The sequence below is a fragment of the Chlorocebus sabaeus genome, chromosome 16, assembly GCF_047675955.1.
Source record: "Chlorocebus sabaeus isolate Y175 chromosome 16, mChlSab1.0.hap1, whole genome shotgun sequence".
Classification (NCBI taxonomy): Eukaryota; Metazoa; Chordata; class Mammalia; order Primates; family Cercopithecidae; genus Chlorocebus; species Chlorocebus sabaeus.
The window spans coordinates 43,641,112-43,661,414 of record NC_132919.1 but is presented as its reverse complement, the minus strand read 5'-3'; the positions used below and the strand labels follow the sequence as shown (position 1 = coordinate 43,661,414).

Sequence of the window (20,303 nt, the reverse complement as noted above, 5' to 3'; positions counted from 1 at the left end):
CCTTTCCCTCAGGAAGTCTAAATACTGGGGTAGAAGATAGTGATACACAAACAAATAAAGCAGAATATAATTAGAGAAAAATATTGATGAGTGAGTGCTCTGAAGAATAAAATGTAGGATGAGAAGTGACTATTTAAATAAGAAAGTTAAATAATATGACTTCCCTGAAGAGGTAACATTTGAATAACAATATGAAAGATGAAGAAAAAAAGCTGACCTTGGACAAATACGGAGAAAAGTTGTCCATGTAGAGAGAACAGCAAGGGTAACAACTCTGAGGTAGCAGTGAGCCTAACATGTTTGAAGAACAACAAGAAGGTCTGTGTGAGCAAGGCTTCAAGAAAGTGAGACAGCCTGTTAGAAGAGGAGATCGGGGACAGGTGCGGTGGCTCACGCCTGTAATCCCAGCACTTTGGTAGGCTGAGGCGGGCGGATCATGAGATCAGGAGATCAAGACCATCCTGGCTAACACGGTGAAACCGTGTCTCTACTAAAAATACAAAATATTAGCCGGGCATGGTGGCAAGCGCCTGTAGTCCCAGCTATTCGGGAGGCTGAGGCAGGACAACGGCCTGAATCTGGGAGGCAGAGGTTGCATTGAGCCAAGATCGCACCACTACACTCCAGCCTGGGCAACAGAGTGAGACTCCATCTCAAAAAAAAAAAAAAAAAAAAAAAAAAGAGGAGATCAGAAGCTGGCTCTGGCCAGATCATATAAGGCCTTATAGATATTGGTGTGGAATTTAGATTTCATTCTAGTATAATGGAAACTCATAGAAGTGTATTCAGGAAATTAGTGATATGAATTGATTTCTAACTTAAAAGAATCACTCTGACTGCTATGTGGGGAAGAAATTCTTGAAAGCAATGATCATTCCCCACACTAAACACATTTTAATTCTAGTCACGCACTTCTGGCTACAGCAGAGGTTACCCATGCAGTTTTAAAAAGTGTATTTAACAAAAAATTTCAAGTGTTGTCTAACCAGTTCCAAGTACCAAGAAACTATTTACCTCAGTTGATCTGTACACACAAATTCTATCAACAAAATCTAAGGTCATATTTACTTTAAGAAAAAAAAAAAACTACATGGCAAGATGAAGTAGCAGTGGCTGGACTGATTCCTGCCTGCAGTAATTTTAAAACTGGGCAAAATGCGTGAAATAGGTTTTTCAGACATTATATGCTGAGTAACACAGGATAATGATCCTTGAGAAAAGTGAAGCAAATGTGAGCCGCACACTTGTTCTAGCTTATTATCTGCAAAGTTTCCAGACCACTGATTCAAGGAGATAAATCTGGGAATCCACAGTGGCAAGAGTTCCCAGAGCAAACTACCAGGGAGGAGAGGAAAGCTGCACAAAGAAGTGGCTCTAGAGACTTGTTGAGAGTTCCCCTTGAAACTTCAGCTGAGAACTTACCAACACATGCATGTAAGGAAAGTATGCAAGTTCAGGGAAAGAACCATTCAAAAGGACTAGAGGGAACAGTCTCCAGAGTTCACTTGGCACCAGGAATACTTTGTGTTGTCACCAGGCAGAATGAAAGAACTTTGTAACACATTGGCAACATTGAGTAGAGTATTCAGAAGGGCGTAGTAATGGAGAAAGATTAGGCATGAAGACTGTTCTGCTCCATATTAAAAAGTGTAAAAGCAAGCTTAGAAAGGATAAAATAGTTTCTACATAACTTAATTGCATTCCAGAATAAGTAGAAAGTGGAAATCAAAATATAAATTACAAACTAAATAAAAATAAAATATCAAAATTAGCAGAATGCAGCAAATACAGCATTTAGAGGGAAATTCATGGCACTTAAAACTTACATTAGAATAGAAGAAGGTCTCCAATCAGAGACCAGCTCAGTTTTGGAGACTCTAGCCCAGCGGCGCTAGAGGAATTAAAGACACACCAACAGAAATATAGAGTGTGGAGTGGGAAATGAGGGGTCTCACAGCCTTCAGAGTTGAGAGCCTCGAGTAGAGATTTACCCACATATTTATTGACAGCAAGCCAGTGGTAAACATTGTTTCTATAGATTATAGATTAACTAAAAGTATTCCTTATGGGAAACAAGGGATGGGCTGAAATAAAGGGATGAGTCTGGCTAGTTATCTGCAGCAGGAACATGCCCTTAAGGCACAGATCACTCATGCTATTGTTTGTGGTTGAGGAACGCCTTTCAGCGGTTTTCCGCCCTGGGTTGGCAAGGTGTTCCTTGCCTTCATTCCAGTAAACTGACAACCTTCCAGCATGGGTGTCATGGCCATCACGAACATGTCACAGTTCTGCAGAGATTTTGTTTATGGCGAGTTTGGGGGCCAGCTTATGGCCAGATTTGGGTGCCTGTTCCCAACACAACTTGACTTTAAAAAAAAAAGACCAAATTATAACCAAAAGGAGTGGAAGAAAGGAATAATATCAGAATATACATCAATGAAATAGAAAACATAAAAGCAATAGTGAAAATCAATAAAAACACCAAGAGTTGGTCCTTTGAATAGACAAATGAAAGTGATAAATCTCTAGCCATATCAATCAGTATAAAAAGAGAAGACATAACCTAAAAGAGAGAGGAGACATAACCACAGATCCCACAAATAATAAAATATAATATAAAGGAATATTATAAATACTATACCTACAAATTCGATCTAGCCAATAAGATGGAAAGATTCCTTGAAATACATAAATAACTAAAATTCACTCTAGAATAATTAGATAATCTGTACAGCTCTAATACCTATTAGAGATATTGGATTTGTATTTTAAAAATATTTCCACAAAACAAATTTAGGGCTCAGGTGTTTTCATGGGTGAATTCTACAAAATATTTAAAAAGAAAATAATACAGTATGTTTAGAGACAGGGTCTTGCTCTGTTGCCCAGCCTGGAGTACAGGGGCATGATCAGAGCTCACTGCAGTCTTGAACTCAGGTTCAAGGGATCTTGCCACCTCAACCTCCCAAGTAGCAAGGACTAAAAGCATGTACCACCATGCCTGGCTAATTTTTTAAATTTTTGTAGCAATAGAGTCATGTTGTGTTACTCAGGCTGGACTCAAATTCCTAGGCTTAAGCAATCTTCCTGTTTCAGCCTCCCAAAGTATATATTTTTTAATTTTTATTTTTTAATTTGTGTAGCTATATAATAGGTGAATATATTTATGGAGTACATGAAATATTTTGATACAGGCATGCAATGCATAATAATCACGTCAGGAACATTTCTCCTTTATTTAAGTTACAAACAATCTAATTTGTTATTTTAGTACTCTATTTGTACTCTCTTTGTTATTTTAAAATGCACAATACATTATTGTTGACTGTAGTCACCCTGTTGTGCTATCAATTATTAGATCATATTCAATCTATCTATCTATCTATCTATCTATCTATCTATCTATATTTTTGAAGCCATTAACCATCTCCACTTCCACTTCCTACCTGCTCTACTTCCCAGTCTCTGGTAACTATCATTCATTCTCTATCTCCATTAGTTTAATTGTTTTAATTTTTAGCTCCCACAAATAAGCAAGAACATAAAAAGTTTGTCTTTCTGTGTCTGGCTTATTTCACCTAACATAATGACTTCCAATTTTATCTATGCTGTTGCAAATGACGGTTTCATTCTTTTTTATGGTTGACTAGTACTCCATTGTGTATATGTACCATATTTTTAAATTCATTCTTCTGTGGATGGACACTTAGGTTGCATCCAAGTCTTGGCTATTGTGAATAGTGCTGCAATAAACATAGGAGTGCAGATATCTCTTGGATATTCTAGTTTCATTTTTAAAAAATATATACCTAGCAGTGGGATTGCTGCATTGTATGATAACTCTATTTTTCATCTTTGGAGCCCTCCAAACTGCTCTCTGTAGTGGTTATACTAACCAACAGTGTATGAGGATTCCCTTTTCTCCACATGCTCACCAGCATTCATTAATATCTGTCTTTTAGATAAAAGACATTTTAACTACGGTGAGGTGATATCTCATTGTGGTTTTGATTTGTATTTCTCTGAAAATCAGTGATGTTGAGCACCTTTTCATATACCTGTTTTCTATTTCTATATCTACTTTTGAGATTTGTCTATTCAAATCTTTTGCCCACTTTTAATCAGATTTTTAGATTTTTTCTTATATAATTAATTGTTTGAGCACCTTATATATTCTGGTTCTAATCCCTTGTCAGATGGATAGTTTGGAAATAGTTTCTCCCATTCTGTAGGTTGTCTCTTCATTTTATTGATTGTTTCCTTTGCTGTGCAGAAGCTGCTTATCTTGATGTGATCCCATTTGTCCATTTTTGCTTTGGTTGGCTCTACTTATGAGGTATTACTCAAGAAATCTTTGCCCAGTTCAACATTCCAGAGAGTTTGCTCGATGTTTTCTTTTAGTAGTTTTATAGTTTGAGGTCTTAGATTTAAGTATTTATTCCATTTTGATTTGAAATTTGGAAATGGTGAGAAACAGGGGTCTAGTTTCATTCTTCTGCATAGCAATATCCAGTTTTCTCAGCACCATTTAATAAAGAGACTGTCTTTTCTCCCAACGTGTGTTCTTGGTTCCTTTGTTGAAAATGAGTTCACTGTAGATGTATAGATTTGTTTCTTTGTTCTCTATTCTGTTCTATTGGTATATGTTTTTTTTCTTTCCAGTATCATGCTGTTTTCGTTATTATAGCTTTGTACTATAATTTGAAGTCAGATAATGTGATTCACCCAGGTTTGTTCTTTCAGTAAGAATAGCTTTGGCTATTACAGGTCTTTTGTGTTTCTATGTCAATTTTAGGATTTTTTTTTTTTCTATTTCTGAGAAGAATGTCATTGGTATTTTGATAGAGGTTTCACTGAATCTGTAGATTGCTTTGGGTAATAGGGACATTTTAACATATTTTTTTTACTGTTTATTTGCTGTTGGCATATAGAAATGCTACTGATTTTTGTATGTTGTTTTTGCCCTTCTAGATCTTGTAGGTGTGCTGCACTCTTCTTTATTCTTTTCTCTTCTGTCTCCTCTGACTATGTATTATCAAATAACCTGTCTTCAAGCTTACTAATTCTTTCTTCTGTCTGATCAGTTTTGTTATTAAGAGACTCTGATGCATTCCTCAGTATGTCAATTGCATTTTCCAACTCTAAAATTTCTGTTTGAACCAAAGGCTGTTTACTCAGCATTTGGTGAATGAAGCCAGGCCTGGACTCTCCCTTCCTGGCAGTGGCAACCCCTGGTCCAGGGAAGGTCCAGTAATGCCGCCCAAGAGCCAAGGCCTCAAATCAGAAAGCCAAAAAGCCTGTGCTCTAACCCACTGTGGCTGAGGTGATACCTAAGCTACAAAACAAAGTCACCTTTAATCTTCCCTCTCCTTTTCTCAGGCAGGAGTCTCTCCCCACAGCCATGACAGTTGAGAATATACTGGGTCATACCTGAAGCTGGCACAACTCTATGTCTCCACCCAAGGACCACAGCAAGTATTGCTTGGCTACCACTGCTGATTATTCAGGGCCCTAGGGTTCTTTAGTCAACAAGTGATAAATCCTGCCAGGAGTGGCTCCTTCCCTTCAAGGCAGCAGGTTCCTTTCAGGCTCAGGGTATATCTAGAAATGTCATCCAGGACTAGGGTCTGGAATGGAAGCCTCATGATTCTGCCTGTTATATAATCCTGCTGTGGCTGAGCTGGTATCTGACTTGCAAAACAAAGTCTGCTTTAATCTTCCCTCTCCTCTCCTCACGTGGATGAAAGGAGTCTCTCCCAGATCTGTGAGCTGTGCAATCTGGGGTGGGGGGAGGTGTGACACAAGCAGTTCCATGGCCACTACAAGCTGGTGTCTCACTAGGTTGCATACCCCTCAAGTCCACTGGCTTCATGCCCAGAACAGCACCTAGACTAGCCCAGTAATTGTAATCCTTGTGGCCTAGACTGCCTTTCAGTTTTGTTTAGGACACCAGAGCACCTTAGCCTGCTATAGTGAGGCTCACTGGAACTCAGTTTCTGATTGCTGGGATAGGCAATTTTCCAGTGGCTAGGGCTGGTCTAAATGCTCCCTCCATGAGCACTGGCTGAGTTCTCCCTTGTGCTGCTTTCCACTGTGACAGGGTAGCACTGAGTTCCAACGCAAAGTCCCACAATCACTGCACTCTCCCATTTCCAAGTGCATAGATTCTCTTTCTGTGCCACACAGTTGCTGCTGGGGAAGTGGGGAAGTGGGGAAGCGGGGAAGAATGGCCTTTTGATTCCCCTTGAATCAGGAATTCAAGACAATCTTTCTTACCCTCTTCAGTTCCTCTTTCAGTGGTATGAAGTTAAAACCAGGTACTCTGATCACTCACTTGCTTTTGGTTCCTATGAAGGTTCGTTTTTGTGTGGATAGTTGTGCAATTTGGTGTTCCTGCAAGGAGGGCATTCAGTGAAGGCTTCTCTTTGCCCATCTTGCTTCACCTTCTCTTCAAAGGACAATTTCTTTTTGAGTTTGGAAAATATATCTTAAAGAACACAAAAAGCACAAAATAAAAAAATTTTAAAAATTGACTTCACTAAAATTCAAAACTTCTCTTCAAAAGGCATTGCTATAAAAATAAAAATATAACCCACCAACTGAGAAAAAATATTTGCAAAATATTTATCCAATGCTATGGTTTGAACTTTTTCCCTCCAAAATTCATGTTCAAATCATTCTTTTTAGAGATTGGATCTTGCTATGTTGCCCAGGCAGGAGTTCAGTGGCTATTCACACATGCAGCATCATCACACACTACAGCCTTGAACTGCTGACCTCGGGAGATCCTTCCACCTCAGCCTTCTAAGTAGGTAAGACTACAGGCACATGCCACAGCACCCAGCTCAAATATGAAACTTAATCCCTTTTTTGCTCTTCTGCCATGTGAGGACATAGCATTCACCCCTTTTTGCCCGTAACCTTTCACCATGTGAGAATACCTACACAGAGCCATCTACGAGAAACAGGCCACCAGACACCAAACCTGCCAATGCCTTGATCTTGTACTTCCCAGCCTCCAGTGCTGTGAAGAAATACATTTCTGTTTTTGATAAATTACCCAGTCTCACGTTTTGTTTTAACAGTGCAAATGGACTAAGACATTAAAAAATGAACTTGTATCCAGACTATATAATGAACTCTTGCCACTCAAAAAGGATAAGACGACACAAAAAAAATGAGTAAAGATTTGAACACTGCACAAAAAAAGACCTCGAAATGATAAATAAGCATTTGACAAGATGCTCAACATCATTAGTCACCAGGGAAGTGCAATGTCAAACCATAATGAGATAGCACAACTAGAAGTGCTACAATTAAAAAGCATACCAACTTTTGGTGAGAATATAGAGCACCAAGGAATATCATACACTGTTAGTGGGAATGTAAAATGTTTATTAAAATGTTTAGCAATTTTTAAAAATCTGAAACACACCTCCACTGTATAACAGCCTTATCACTCCAATGAAAATGAAAGCATAAGTCCATGTAAACATTTGTACATGAATGTTCATAGTAGTTTGATTTATAATAGGCAAAAACTAGAAAAATCCAAATGTCTATTAACTGTTGAATGAATAAAGCATTCTACTCAGCAATAAAAGTGAATGAACTATTGATACATACATCGACATGGATGAACCTCAGAATAATTATACTGAGAGAAGCTAGGCCAAAATAGAAGAGTATACACTGCATGATTCTACTTACATAAAATTCCAACCTCTAGAAACAAAAAGACGATAAGTTACGGTGTCTGGCTTAGTATGCTTTTGTAAATGCTACATGAATTATTTAAAAGAATACAGATCCCCTAATTGTTGAATATAATTACTTTATTTCCATTATATTAAATTTTTAAATTTTGCTAATCTTCTTTAGATTTTTTCTTTCTCTTAATAAATCAATTACTGAGAGACATTCGTTAAAATCTTATGCTATGTTTGTTATTTATTACTTTTCCCCTGAAATTCTGTTGATTTTGGCTTTACATATTTTGAGGTTGTTATTCATTGCAAACAAGTTTATAACTGCTACATCTTGCTAGAGAATTTTCCTCTTTTCATTATTATTTCTAATAATGTTTCCTGGCCTAAAGTTTATTTTTTAATATTAATATAGTTACCCCAGTCTTATTTCTGTTAGTAATTTCCAGTTATAGCTTTTCCCATTCTTTTACTCTCAACCTCTTTGAATCCTGAAGTTTAAGTGGTTCCCTTGTAAACAACTTACATCTACATTTTGTAATAATAATATCTGTTCCAGTTAATAAATTCAGTTCATACATTCATTGTAATTATTTGTATATTTTGGCATGTCTGTCATGTTATTTTGTACTTTTTATTTACAATATTCTGATTTTTAAATTATTTTTCTATTTTTTTCTTGTTTCTCCCTTTCTAACTTCTATTTTGCTGATCAAGTTCCCATTATTCTTTCATTTTCTCCACTGGTTAAAAATACAAACATTCTGGGCCAGGCACAGTGGCTCACCGCCTATAATCCCAGCACTTTGGGAGGCCAAGGTGGGCAGATTGCTTGAGCCTAGGAGTTCAAGACCAGCCTGGGCAACATAGCAAAACGCTGTCTCTACAAAAAAAATACAAAAATTAGCCGGGAATGGTGATGTACACCTCTGTAGTCCAAGCTACTTGGGGGACTGAACCTGGGAGGTCAAGGCTGCAGTGAGCTGTGTTCACACCACTGCACTCCAGCCTGGGTAACAAAGCAAGACCCTGTCTTTAAAAAGAAAAAAAAAATTATTCATCTAGAAGTAACTTAAAATTTTACTTATTTGCTTGGTAAAAGTCAAAAGTTAATCACATTTATATACACTTTCTGAACAATACAAAAACTAGGAAATATTGGAAATTTAATCATATACCTCCCCACTTAAATGGGGTTCTTTTTTGTGGTATTTTACTTCCATCTTGTTCATATCACCTCCTCCCTCCAGTACAGATGATTTATTTATTTTCAATACAGATTCTTATTTTTATAATTAAAAATTTCAAAGGTACCCATTGGAAATTGAACTACCATGCTTTTTTATTTATTTATTTATTTTTATTATACTTTAAGTTCTAGGGTACATCCAAAGGATTATAAATCATGCTGCTATAAAGACACATGCACACGTATGTTTATTGCGGCACTATTCACAATAGCAAAGACTTGGAATCAACCCAAATGTCCATCAGTACCATGTTTTTTCTCCTTTCTAGAGATTATATAAATGTTTTCTGATAAGTAGTTCACCATATATTGCAGCAAACCAAAGCAAACAAATAACTAGTAAAGCTGTTTATTACCTCCTACTCATGCTCAGCTGGACCAATGGAACACCATCTCAGTAGGAGAGACTTAGAGCAGGAGGAAACTGCAGAGTCCCTACCTAACCCAGAGAACCTAACAAACTGGTTTATACAGAAAGGATTTTCAGCAAACATGCAAACACACCAACATGTTGTTATAAGAACAAGATATCTTTTAGTCTATTTCTAGCAAACAGCATACATTCATAGGTACCCAGTAAAATAGGAATGAATGCCAACATAGAAAGTTTTTTTGCCTTCACAGCGCTAACTAAAAAGCACACAGCATATAATACTTTGATCTATAAGTGGGTAATCATGGAAGTTCCAAGATCATACCCACTAGGTTAGCCTGAGTATTCATCTATAAAAATTTAAAAAAAAAATTAAAACTTAAAAGAGACTTCTAGAAACAATGGGATTAGCAGAAGACAGTGACACAAGGACTATAAATGTTAAAATCAGGAGTTGTTTTTTGCATGTAGCTTTTATGTAAAAGGCATCTCTTTCCATTGATTCCTATGGCCAAGACAAACTGTGGTCATATGAGATTCCGAAATCTCAAGATGGCTTGAATAACACGTTGATAAATATCAGAAACCACACTGAAGCTGAAGGACTGAAACTCTGACTCATGTAAATAAGAGGTGTGGGTGCACAAAGATTCATGTAAAGCCTACTGGGACAGAGGGTGTTGATGGTGGATTATTCCACACTGTTACACACCAACATGTATACTAGAGGAAGGGGCCTCCCAGGTGGAATGATTGACATGGCCTGCTCCAGAGGAGTCGAACTCACAAATACCCGAGAGAGGTGTCTACTTGAGGAGGGGAGGAGTACCAGCGTTACCAATTGGGAGGATTATTAAGGTTAATGAATACAATAAGGTGTTTCAGGAGACATAGGTCCAGGAGGGTTAGGTCATTTTGGTTTTGACCTATTGATACTTAGTACGGATGAAGAATTGCAGAACAGAAGTCAGTCTTTCTAAGACATATTCTTCTGTCATCATTATGAGCAGACTCTGTTGGCTTATTGGGTCAGTGACATCCAGGATGATCCCATTTATCAGCTGGAGGTAGGACCTAGTGTTGCAGATTGTTCTGAAAAGCTGGTATAGATGATGTGCACAACAAAGTCACCACTGGACCACTGCTTAAGTCCAGTCCCCAGCCTTCTTTTTCTGCTCTGTAGTCCAAAAACATTTATTTAAAAGCCAAAACATTGGTAAAGGTGAGCAGCATGTCGAATATGTCACCAGTCACTTCATCCTTATGATGCTGTAACATAGTTATGAAAACTGCTATGTTGAACTCAGGAATCTGCTACAGAGGTTATTCTTCAACATATTTTTTCTGCCAAAAAATATATGTGTTAAAATAGACTTGTAGGTTAGTTTATTCTCTTCCATGTCCTCAAAACTCCAGGTAGTACTTATTTATGAAATTTCTCTGTAATAAGTGGAACTTTTCATCCACGACAGCGTCCTCTAATTATGCAACCACAGCATCAAATTCTGCATTAGAGGCAGAGAAGGACAGATAGAAGCTCTCTTCTTCTAAAGTACCCATGGCCCCCTCTGCTGCCATTACCTCCCCCGAGTGGGCAAGCGGGTGACTTGGGCTCCTGCCTTGCCAGGGGTCCAACTCATATGGAAGGCATGGCGGTCAGCCAGCTGGGGTCAAGCCTCATGGCCCAGGCCGCCCCCCGCTCACTGCCTGGCCGGGTGAGTACCCACATGCCAAGCTTGGCCTCATGCTCCAGCTGTGGCCACGCAGCCCACCAGCTGGGCCTCTTCATCCCACCAGGCTGCCCTGCATGCACTGCCAGAGATGATGATGATGATGATGATGATGATGATGATGATGATTATTATTTTGAGACAACACCTCCCTCTGTCACCCAGGCTGGAGTGCAGTGGCGCAATCTTGGCTCACCACAACCGCCATCTCCCAGGTTCAAGCGATTCTCCTGCCCCATCCACCTGAGTAGCTGGGATTAACATGCTTGTGCCACCACATCCAGCTAATTTTTGTATTTTTTAGTAGAGACGGGGTTTCACCATGTTGACGAAGCTGGTCTTGAACCCCTGACCCCAGGTGATCCTCTCACCTCGGCCTCCCAAAGTACTAGGATTACAGGTGTGAGTAACAGCACCCGGCCCACCAGAGATTATTTAACAGTATCTACATCTTTACAAACTTCTTTGATGAGTACTTACCCTCAAATCTCACTCTTTGTGAGTTCAATTTTATTTTTCCAGAAGCACATCTTTTAGAAGTTTTTTCAGTGAATGCTAAAAATGCCTTAGCTTTTGTTTTCTGAGAATAACAGCATGTGGAGCTTCGCAACACATTACTCTGACAACAACTCTAGGAGCAGGATTATCTTTAGGTTACAGATAAGGACATGTTGCTCAGAAAGGTTATCTTACATCTCCATCAAGTAATGGAGGAAAGCAAGACTCAAAGTAGATCGGTTTGACTCCAATGCTCCAAAACCTAATTTCCCAATGCACTGGGAAGGAAAGTCAGGTAGGGATGGGATGGGAGGCAGTGAATGCAAGAGTCACATAGAACTGATGTCCCAGGCATGAGAGTGCTAAACAGCAGCTGTGGTCCCTGGAGGAGACTTAGCTACTTCCTGGGCATTGGTTTAATATTATGTTTTAAAAGAGAAAGAAACTGGCTATCCATTTTAAACTCATACTTGCTTAGAGTCAGCTGGCTCTCAGGCTAGCCAACAAACCTTGTTATAACACATAGCTCCAGCTTCCATCTGCCTCCTCAGAGCAAATGACATTATCATAGGTTTTTTTTTTTTATCATTAAACAACCATCAAACATAAGTATTCAACTTGTCTGTTTGTGTGTGTGTGTGTGTGTGTCCCTCCTTTGGTCACCAGGAACTTTTGGCTTGTTCTACTTAGATAGCTCTTTCTGATTTTCTCAAGACATTGGTGTTCTATGCCTCTTGTGTGTCCTGATGAACTCCATCAACTATACTATAATTTGAGGAGAATTGAGACAAGAGGCATGAAAAACAGAAGGAGATCATAGGTTGGAGTTACATGTCTAAGCTCCCTCTTACTCTGTTGGGTTTTACTCACATCCTCGGCAACAGTTGATATAGGCCATTTGTAGTGTCAAGTGCCAAGATTTTGCTCACACAAGTCTACCTGTCCAAAATCTTTGCTGCTTCCTGTCTGCCTGGGAAAATGCCATCCATGCTCTCAGAGTGGCCCAATTCTCACCTCCAGGATAGCTTTCCTTCTCCAACTCATGCTGCTCCCTCCCAATATGCACAAATTCAGTTCACAGTACTATCTACTGTTGCTGTCATCATTATCTTTTCTTCTGTAGTATCTTACGAGCTCCTCAAAAGAAGTATTTCTTTTTAAACTCTTATGGTAATGGACCAAACTAACAGCAGGGTGGAGGCTCAAATAAATTTCTGCTGATTCAGTGACTCTGTGTCTAATAATGATATTGCTGGTTCTACCACCCCATGAGAACATGTGAACATGTAGAATAGAGAAAATAGGATTTTAGAATCAAGTAGAGCTAGGTTCAAGTTTTAGATCATTGCTCAGTAGCTATACAGCCTTGGGCCATTATCACACATGTGTGAATCTTAGAGTTTTTGTCTATGAAATGAACCTTCAAGGATCAGTGAGGATTAAATGAATTATGTGTCTAAAAGTGCCTAACGTTGAGCTGGTATATAGTAAAGGCTCTACACGTGTCAATATTTCTCATGTCTCCCAGGAAAAAGATTTCTTAGTAAATAGCCTCTCATCACCACAGGCTCCTAAGGAGCAACATCATAGAAGGCACTCTATGCAAATTTATGCTCTGAATCTCAGCCCTGTAAGACAGTGTTTCCCAAAACATAAACCAAGGACAAACTACATGGTTTGTTAAAAGACATGGATTAGGTGATCCTGATAAAAAAAAATAAAATAACCCAAGAGGCCCAGCTTGGTGGCGCTTACCTGTAACCTCAGCACTTTGGAAGGCTGATCACTTGAGGTCAGGAAATTGAGGCCAGCCTGGCCAATATGGTGAAACCTCATCTCTACTTAAAAAAATGCAAAAATTAGCTGGGCATGGTGGCAGGAGCCTGTGATCCCAGATACTTGGGAGGCTGAGGCAGGAGAATCACCTGAACCCGGGAGGCAAAGGTTGCAGTGAGCTGAGGTCACGCCTCTGCACTCCGGCCTGGGTGACAAGAGCAAGACTGAGTCTCAAAAATAAATAAATAAAATAAAATAAACCTGAGAATCAGGGCAATAGAATAAACTTATATCACACCAATGTCATTACAGTTAGGATTCCAGGGCTCCTCATGGGCGAGATCGCTTCTCACAGAATTCTCTCTTGACAGTGACTGTTTCTTCGTGTTTATACTACATGTTACAGAAACTGGCTGTATGTATCTTGCTGCTACATAGATTTATATTTTGTCAAACTATTAACCATTTGGGGAAATAAATCGTAAAAAGTTAGAAATAATCTAAATGTGGAGCCAAAAGGGATAAGAGATTTTCTGGTAAAGTCATATGACAAAATGAATTACTAGGAATTTAATAGTTAATATGAATTACTGGACCCACATGTGTCCAGGTGGATCGGTCTCAAAAACACTGTTGAATGAAACAAGGAGCTTCAGAACATTTACGGTTGTCCCTCAGTACATGCTGAGGATTGCTGCATGTACTTCAGGCTGAGTATACCAAAATCTGAGCATATTCAAGTCCCATAGTCAGCGCTGTGAAACCTGTGTATACAAAAAATTGGCCCTCCATATAGGCTGGTTTCACATCCTGTTAATATTATATTTTCAATCTGTGTTTGGAAAACATCTGCATCTAAGTGGAGCCACACATTTCGAACTCATGTTGTTCAAGGATCAACTGTACACACATTTTTAAAACTACAAAACAGTATTACATATTGGTCTTAAGATTTTATATGTAGTGAAAATAACACATGGACTAGAAAGATGCATGCGAAGTTAACGATAGGATTGGCATTGAGTAAGAGGAACAGGATTAGTGAGGTATAGAGACATTTCAACTTAAATCAAAAATTAGAAGTAAAAATAAATTTGCCAATTTCACAATTATTAAATTTCTATAGTGGATACATAGATGTTAGCAATATTATTCTCCATGCATTTTTATTTATTTTTTTTTCAAAATATTCAAATCAATTATTTGAAGTCTGTGTCTCAAAACATTGTGAGAGTAACAAAATAACCATAAAGTAACTAGTGACAGAGATAATAAAGCAACATAAAACAGCAAAAGAAAAAAATATGAGTCAGTTGTGATTTCTATAATTACACTGATTGAATTTTGTTGTTATTTGGGGAAACAAAGCTGCATTCCCACATGTGAAAGTGTTACAAAACAGCAGCTTCAGGTTTCAGGGGCACCTTGCTTTTGATAGGTGTGTCTTTTAAAGGGCTTTTCGGGATAACCTGTCCAAGACTCATTCTAACCCCTAAAGCATTCAATCAAATTACACACAAGCAGAACTACCTGAACTTCACAATAACCCTGTCCTATCACCTTCAGGATACAATAGCCCTTATTGTTAATGTCTAGCACTTTATAAACCAGGAGATAGCAAGTTGGAAGAGATCTAACAATGACCCCTATCACGTGCCATTTATTGGATTGAACATATTAAATAGATGTTAATATATCATTGTACTTCACTGTAATGCTATGAGACCCTGTAACCCTACTCGTTTTACAGATGAGGAAATAGATGCTTATGAGATTAAGACTCATAGCCAAAATGGAGTGGATGCAATTTCTAACATGTATCTGAGTCCCCTTACCCACAGTTCAGCCTCACTCCTCCCCTTTTTCAGGGAAGAGGTACAGGATTAGGAAAGAGCAAAATAAATTATTTTGGAGGCAAGAGGGCAGTTACTTATGTATTAAGTGGTGGGAGTGAGTTACCAGAAAAGAGAAATCAAATTGCCTTCGCGTGGCTGATAATGTAATTTCTACAGTTCTTAATCACTTATTCAACATGTCTGAAGCAACTGACTGGAATCTAAGCAGAGGGTGCTGACTTGATTGATTTTTACCTTGTTAGCCCAAAGTTCCTCAGCCCTACAGGGGCTTACCCTGTACTTTACCTCTAGCTGAGCCTTAGGCAAGAGCTCAATGATGTTCCCAACAGCCCCCGCAATACACCTGCAGTTTCAGCTCAGTTTTTTGGCCAGTCACGTAACTAGTGAGAGGCAGAGAAGTGTCTTGAACGATTTTCAACACTCCAAAAACCCATAGTCCTGCGTACCTCACTGACTTTCCCATTTACACACTTGCAAACACAAAGGAATCTTAATTAACATTTGCCCATAGAGAGAAACCCGAAAAATCATCTTCAGGGACTAATCATAAACCTCTTTTATCTCATGTTGAGTTTTCTGTGGGATGCTTAGCATTCATGGAACTTCTGACACATTTAATAGCTAAGAAACAGCCTGTCTTGCTTTTCCCAGTCTCTGCATTTGCCCAAGCCTGATGGTCTCAGTTCACAGCAGGGAACAAACCCTTTGGTTTGCACTTAACTGATGTGCATTTCCTAATAAAATCTCAGAGAAATAAATACAGAGGGGAAATTGAGACCCAGAGACTGAGGTAGTCAGCTCTGAAAGCTGCATTCCCATTAGCCCTATAAGACTTGTTGATAGGGAAGAAGGCATTAAGTGGAACCAGAGTCCCTAAACGATTGCAGTCATGCTTCCTAAATTCGGGGTTCCAAACACCAAAAGAAAGCTTTTCCACTGAGTTTGTCAATTAATTTCTCACGCCCAAAGGGGATTTAAGAGAAGATTAAGCCATATGGTACTGATTCGTTTACACTTTACTCAGTAATATGCTGTTTAGAAAGTAAGGTTTGGTGGGGGATAAAAAGGCAGAAAAACTTTGAAGTGTCTTCTTAATACTAGTGAAGATTTATTTGTTTCATAATAGTAAAGTGGAGATTATTTTCCCAAAGGTAATTCAAAGCTCATCTCTCTTAACACCTTAAAGCTAAGTTAAAGTCAGAAACATCTGGGTTTCAGCTGATGCTGTGCTCAGCACACCTTTAGTAGGATCGGGAAACTCAGGTTTCTAGAGGACTCCAAATAACAAGGCTTTGAAAAGAGAATATTCAGAATAAAAGCTTAAGGGCAATGCTGATGAAATTACATTTACTCTCATTTACTCCAGGATTTTTTTCCCCACCGTGTTTCCGGTGGGAGTAAGTCTGATGTGCCCAATTGGTAAGGGACAAAGTGTGGGGCATGGAGAAGAAACTTCAGTACGTTGCTGCACGTTGCTCTTGTAAGAAGTAATGAGACTTAAGAACCTGGGGCTAGCATAATCTCCACCATTTTCCTTTACCCCACTTCTCCCAGTCCCCACTCCATTTCATCCCTCCGCATTCCAAATAATTCTCAAGTTTCTGAAGGCTTGGGTGGAACTGTTAACAGAGTGTTATGTCTGAAAAAAAAAAAAAAAAAAAAGTGCCAAGAGAAGAAACCCTCTATTTCCTCACGTCATGAAGCCTATATTTTCCTTTCATAGATTTCTAAGCTATGAAGTTTTATGTAGAGTGCATTAGAAAGGGCAGCTTTTAGAAAGATTATACCTGCTTCCTGGAAGTTGATTATGAGGAGGGCAGAGGTGGTATGTCATGTGTCCTTTCTCTAAACTTATTTAACCCTCTTTTTTAGACAAAAGGCTCTCTGAGGTAGCTTCAGAAATGTAGTTACATACAATAGCATGGGATTAAAATATGCATCAGATGGAATGCTGGGATGATAGCAATAGTGGTGACCATATATAGTATAAGATTCTCTCTGAATCGTCTCATTAAAACAGATGGAGTAACTAAAATAGCAAAACAAAAGTCACACAGATGACATCCATAACAAAACTATGTAACAACGTTACTCCCCTGAGCCGCAAGATATATACAGGTGAAGAAAGACTGTTTAGAGTCAAAAGGTCCTTGTAATATCAGCATTTATTTGGAATTATTTGGAATGAGGCAAAGGGAAATCACTGGACATCATGCACACCTGAGAACAGGAGAGTCCCAAGTTTGTCCACAGGTACTCACTGCAGAGCACACACAGCAGGCCTAGTGGGGAGAGCAGCAAACTCTGGGAGAGAGCTTGCACTCTTCCTCATAGCCATCTGAGTACCAGGAATCCACGAAGAGATCTGAAAACACCGGAAGAAATATAGACCCTATGCATTCTCAAAACTAATAAATGAAAGCCCCCTTTGAGTACAAAACCCCATACTCAGGGAAACTGCTGGAAAATGAATTCCAATTGAACACGGCAGGAACAATAGGTGCATAGGAAAAAAGATAACACTGATAAAGACAGGGGAGCACCACAGAAGAGGCAGTTCTCAGAATAGACAATGTTTTTATACTGAGTAGAAGGGAATAAAAGAAGCAAATAAAATACCTAGGAATATACTTTCACCTCACTAAGGAGGTGAAAGATCTCTACAAGGAAAACTACAAAATATGGCTGAAATAAATGATAGATGACACAAACAAATGGAAATACATTCCATGCTCAATGGATGGGTAGAATCAATATTGTGAAAATGACCATACTGCCAAAAGCAATCTACAGATTCAATGCAATTCCCTTCAAATTATCATCATCATTCTTCATGGATCCAGACAAAATAATTCTAAAATTCATATGGAATCACAAAAGAGCCCTCATAGCCAAAGCAATACTAAGCTAAAAAAGAGAGAGGGGGAGAGAGAGAGAGAGAAGAAAAGAAAGAAAAGAAAAGAAAATCTGGAGGCATCACACACTCAAATTCAAATTATACTACAAGGCTATAGTTACCAAAACAGCATGGTACTAGTATAAAAATGAAACAGAAGAGAGAATCTGTAAATAAAGCCAAGTACTTACAGCCAACTGATCTTCAACAAAGCATGCAAAAACATAAATTGGGAAAAGAACACTCTATTTAATAAACAGTGCTGGGAAAACTGGCAAGCCACATGTAGAAGAATTAAACTGCATCCTCATCTTCCACCTTATACAAAAATCAACTTAAGATGGATCAAAGACTTAAATCTAAGACCTGAAATCATAAAAATTCTAGAAGATAACATAGGAGAAACTCTTCTAGACATTAGCTTAGGCAAAGACTTCATAACTAAGACCCCAAAAGCAAGTGCAACAAAAACAAAAATAAAATAGAACCTAATTTAACTAAAAAGCTTCTACACAGCAAAAGAAATAATTGGCAGAGTAAGCAGACCACCCACAGAGTGGGAGAAAATATTTACAAACTGTGTATCTGACAAAGGACTAATATCTAGAATCTGCAAGGAATTCAAACAAATCAGCAAGAAAAAAAACCAATAATTTTATCAAAAAGTGAGCAAAGGACATGAATAGACAATTCTCAAAAGAGGATATACAAACAGTCAAGAAACATATAAAAAATGCTCAACATCACTAATTATCAGGGAAATGCAAATTAAAAACACAATGAGATACCACCTTACATTTCATAAATGGCCGTAATTAAAACGTCAAAAAACAATAGATGTTGGCATGGATGTGGTGAAAAGAGAACCCCATTACACTGTAGAAATGTAAACTAGTACAACCACTACAGAAGCAGTATGGAGATTCCTCAAAGAACTAAAAGTAGAACCATCATTTGATCCACCAATCCCACCACTGGGTATCTACCCAAAGGAAAAGAAGTCATCATACGAAAAAAGACACATGCGCACACATGTTTATAGCAGCACAATTCGTAATTGCAAAAATTTTGAACCAACCTAAATGCTCATCATCCAACGAGTGGATAAAGAAAATGTGATATATATACACCATGGAATACTACTCAGCCATAAAAAGAAATGAAATAATGTTTTTGTGCAACTTGGATGGAGCTGGAGGGCTTTATTCTAAGTGAAGTAACTCATGAAAACTGTTGTTTTTAGATGTTTTCATCATGAATGGAAAACCAAATATTGCATGTTCTCACTTGTAAGTGAGAGATAAGCTATGAGGATGTAAAGGCATAAGAATGATAAAGGTTGCACTAATTTACATTCCTACCAACATCTAAAAACAACAGTTATTGGCAAGGATGGGGAGAAAAGGGAATACTTATATGCTGTTGGTAGGAATGTAAATTAGTACAACCTTTATGGAAAACAATACAGAGATTTCTCAAAGAACTAAAAACAGAGCTACCATTCGATCCAGCAATCCCACTACTGAGTATATACCCAAAGGGAAAGAAATCATTATAACAGAAAGATACCTGCACTTGTATGCTTATTGCAGCACCATTCACAATAGCTGAGATAGAGAATCAACCTAAGCGTCCATCAACAGAGAAATGGATAAAGAATATGCAGTACATATATACAATGGAATACTACTTAGTCATAAAAAAGAGTGACTTCATGGTTTTTGTAGCAACATGGCTGAAACTGGAGGTCATTATCCTCAGTGAAATAACTCAGAAACAGCACATCAAGTATTGCATGTTCTTACTTATAAGTGGGAGCTAAACAACGCATCCACATCAACTTACGAAATGGAGTAATAGACATTGAAGAGTATGAAAGTGGGGGATGGGAGAGGGATGAAGGTTGAGGGTTGAAAAACTACCTATTGGGTACAATGTTCACTAGCTGGATGATGGGTAGACTAAAAGCCCAGGCTTGACTATTACATAATATATGCATGTAAAAAGTCTGTGCTTATACTCCTAAATATATATTAATTGGTTAATTTTTTAAGTATAAAGCCCACAGACTAACTATTATGTACATGCAATAATTTGGGGAATAGAATTCCTTTACATCTTTCCTGAGGATTATCTAAGCTGAGGACAGATGGCTGAGGATCATCTAGGCTGAGAGATTTACATTGAGACTTTCCAATTACATTGAGTAGAACTTTTAT

General features: G+C 38.3%; 1 pseudogene; it reads right to left on the bottom strand.

The window, feature by feature from the left end:
* Positions 1-10,366: 10,366 nt before the first annotated feature.
* LOC140708770 (ADP-ribosylation factor-like protein 2-binding protein pseudogene) lies at positions 10,367-10,888 on the bottom strand (annotated as a pseudogene).
* Positions 10,889-20,303: the final 9,415 nt, after the last annotated feature.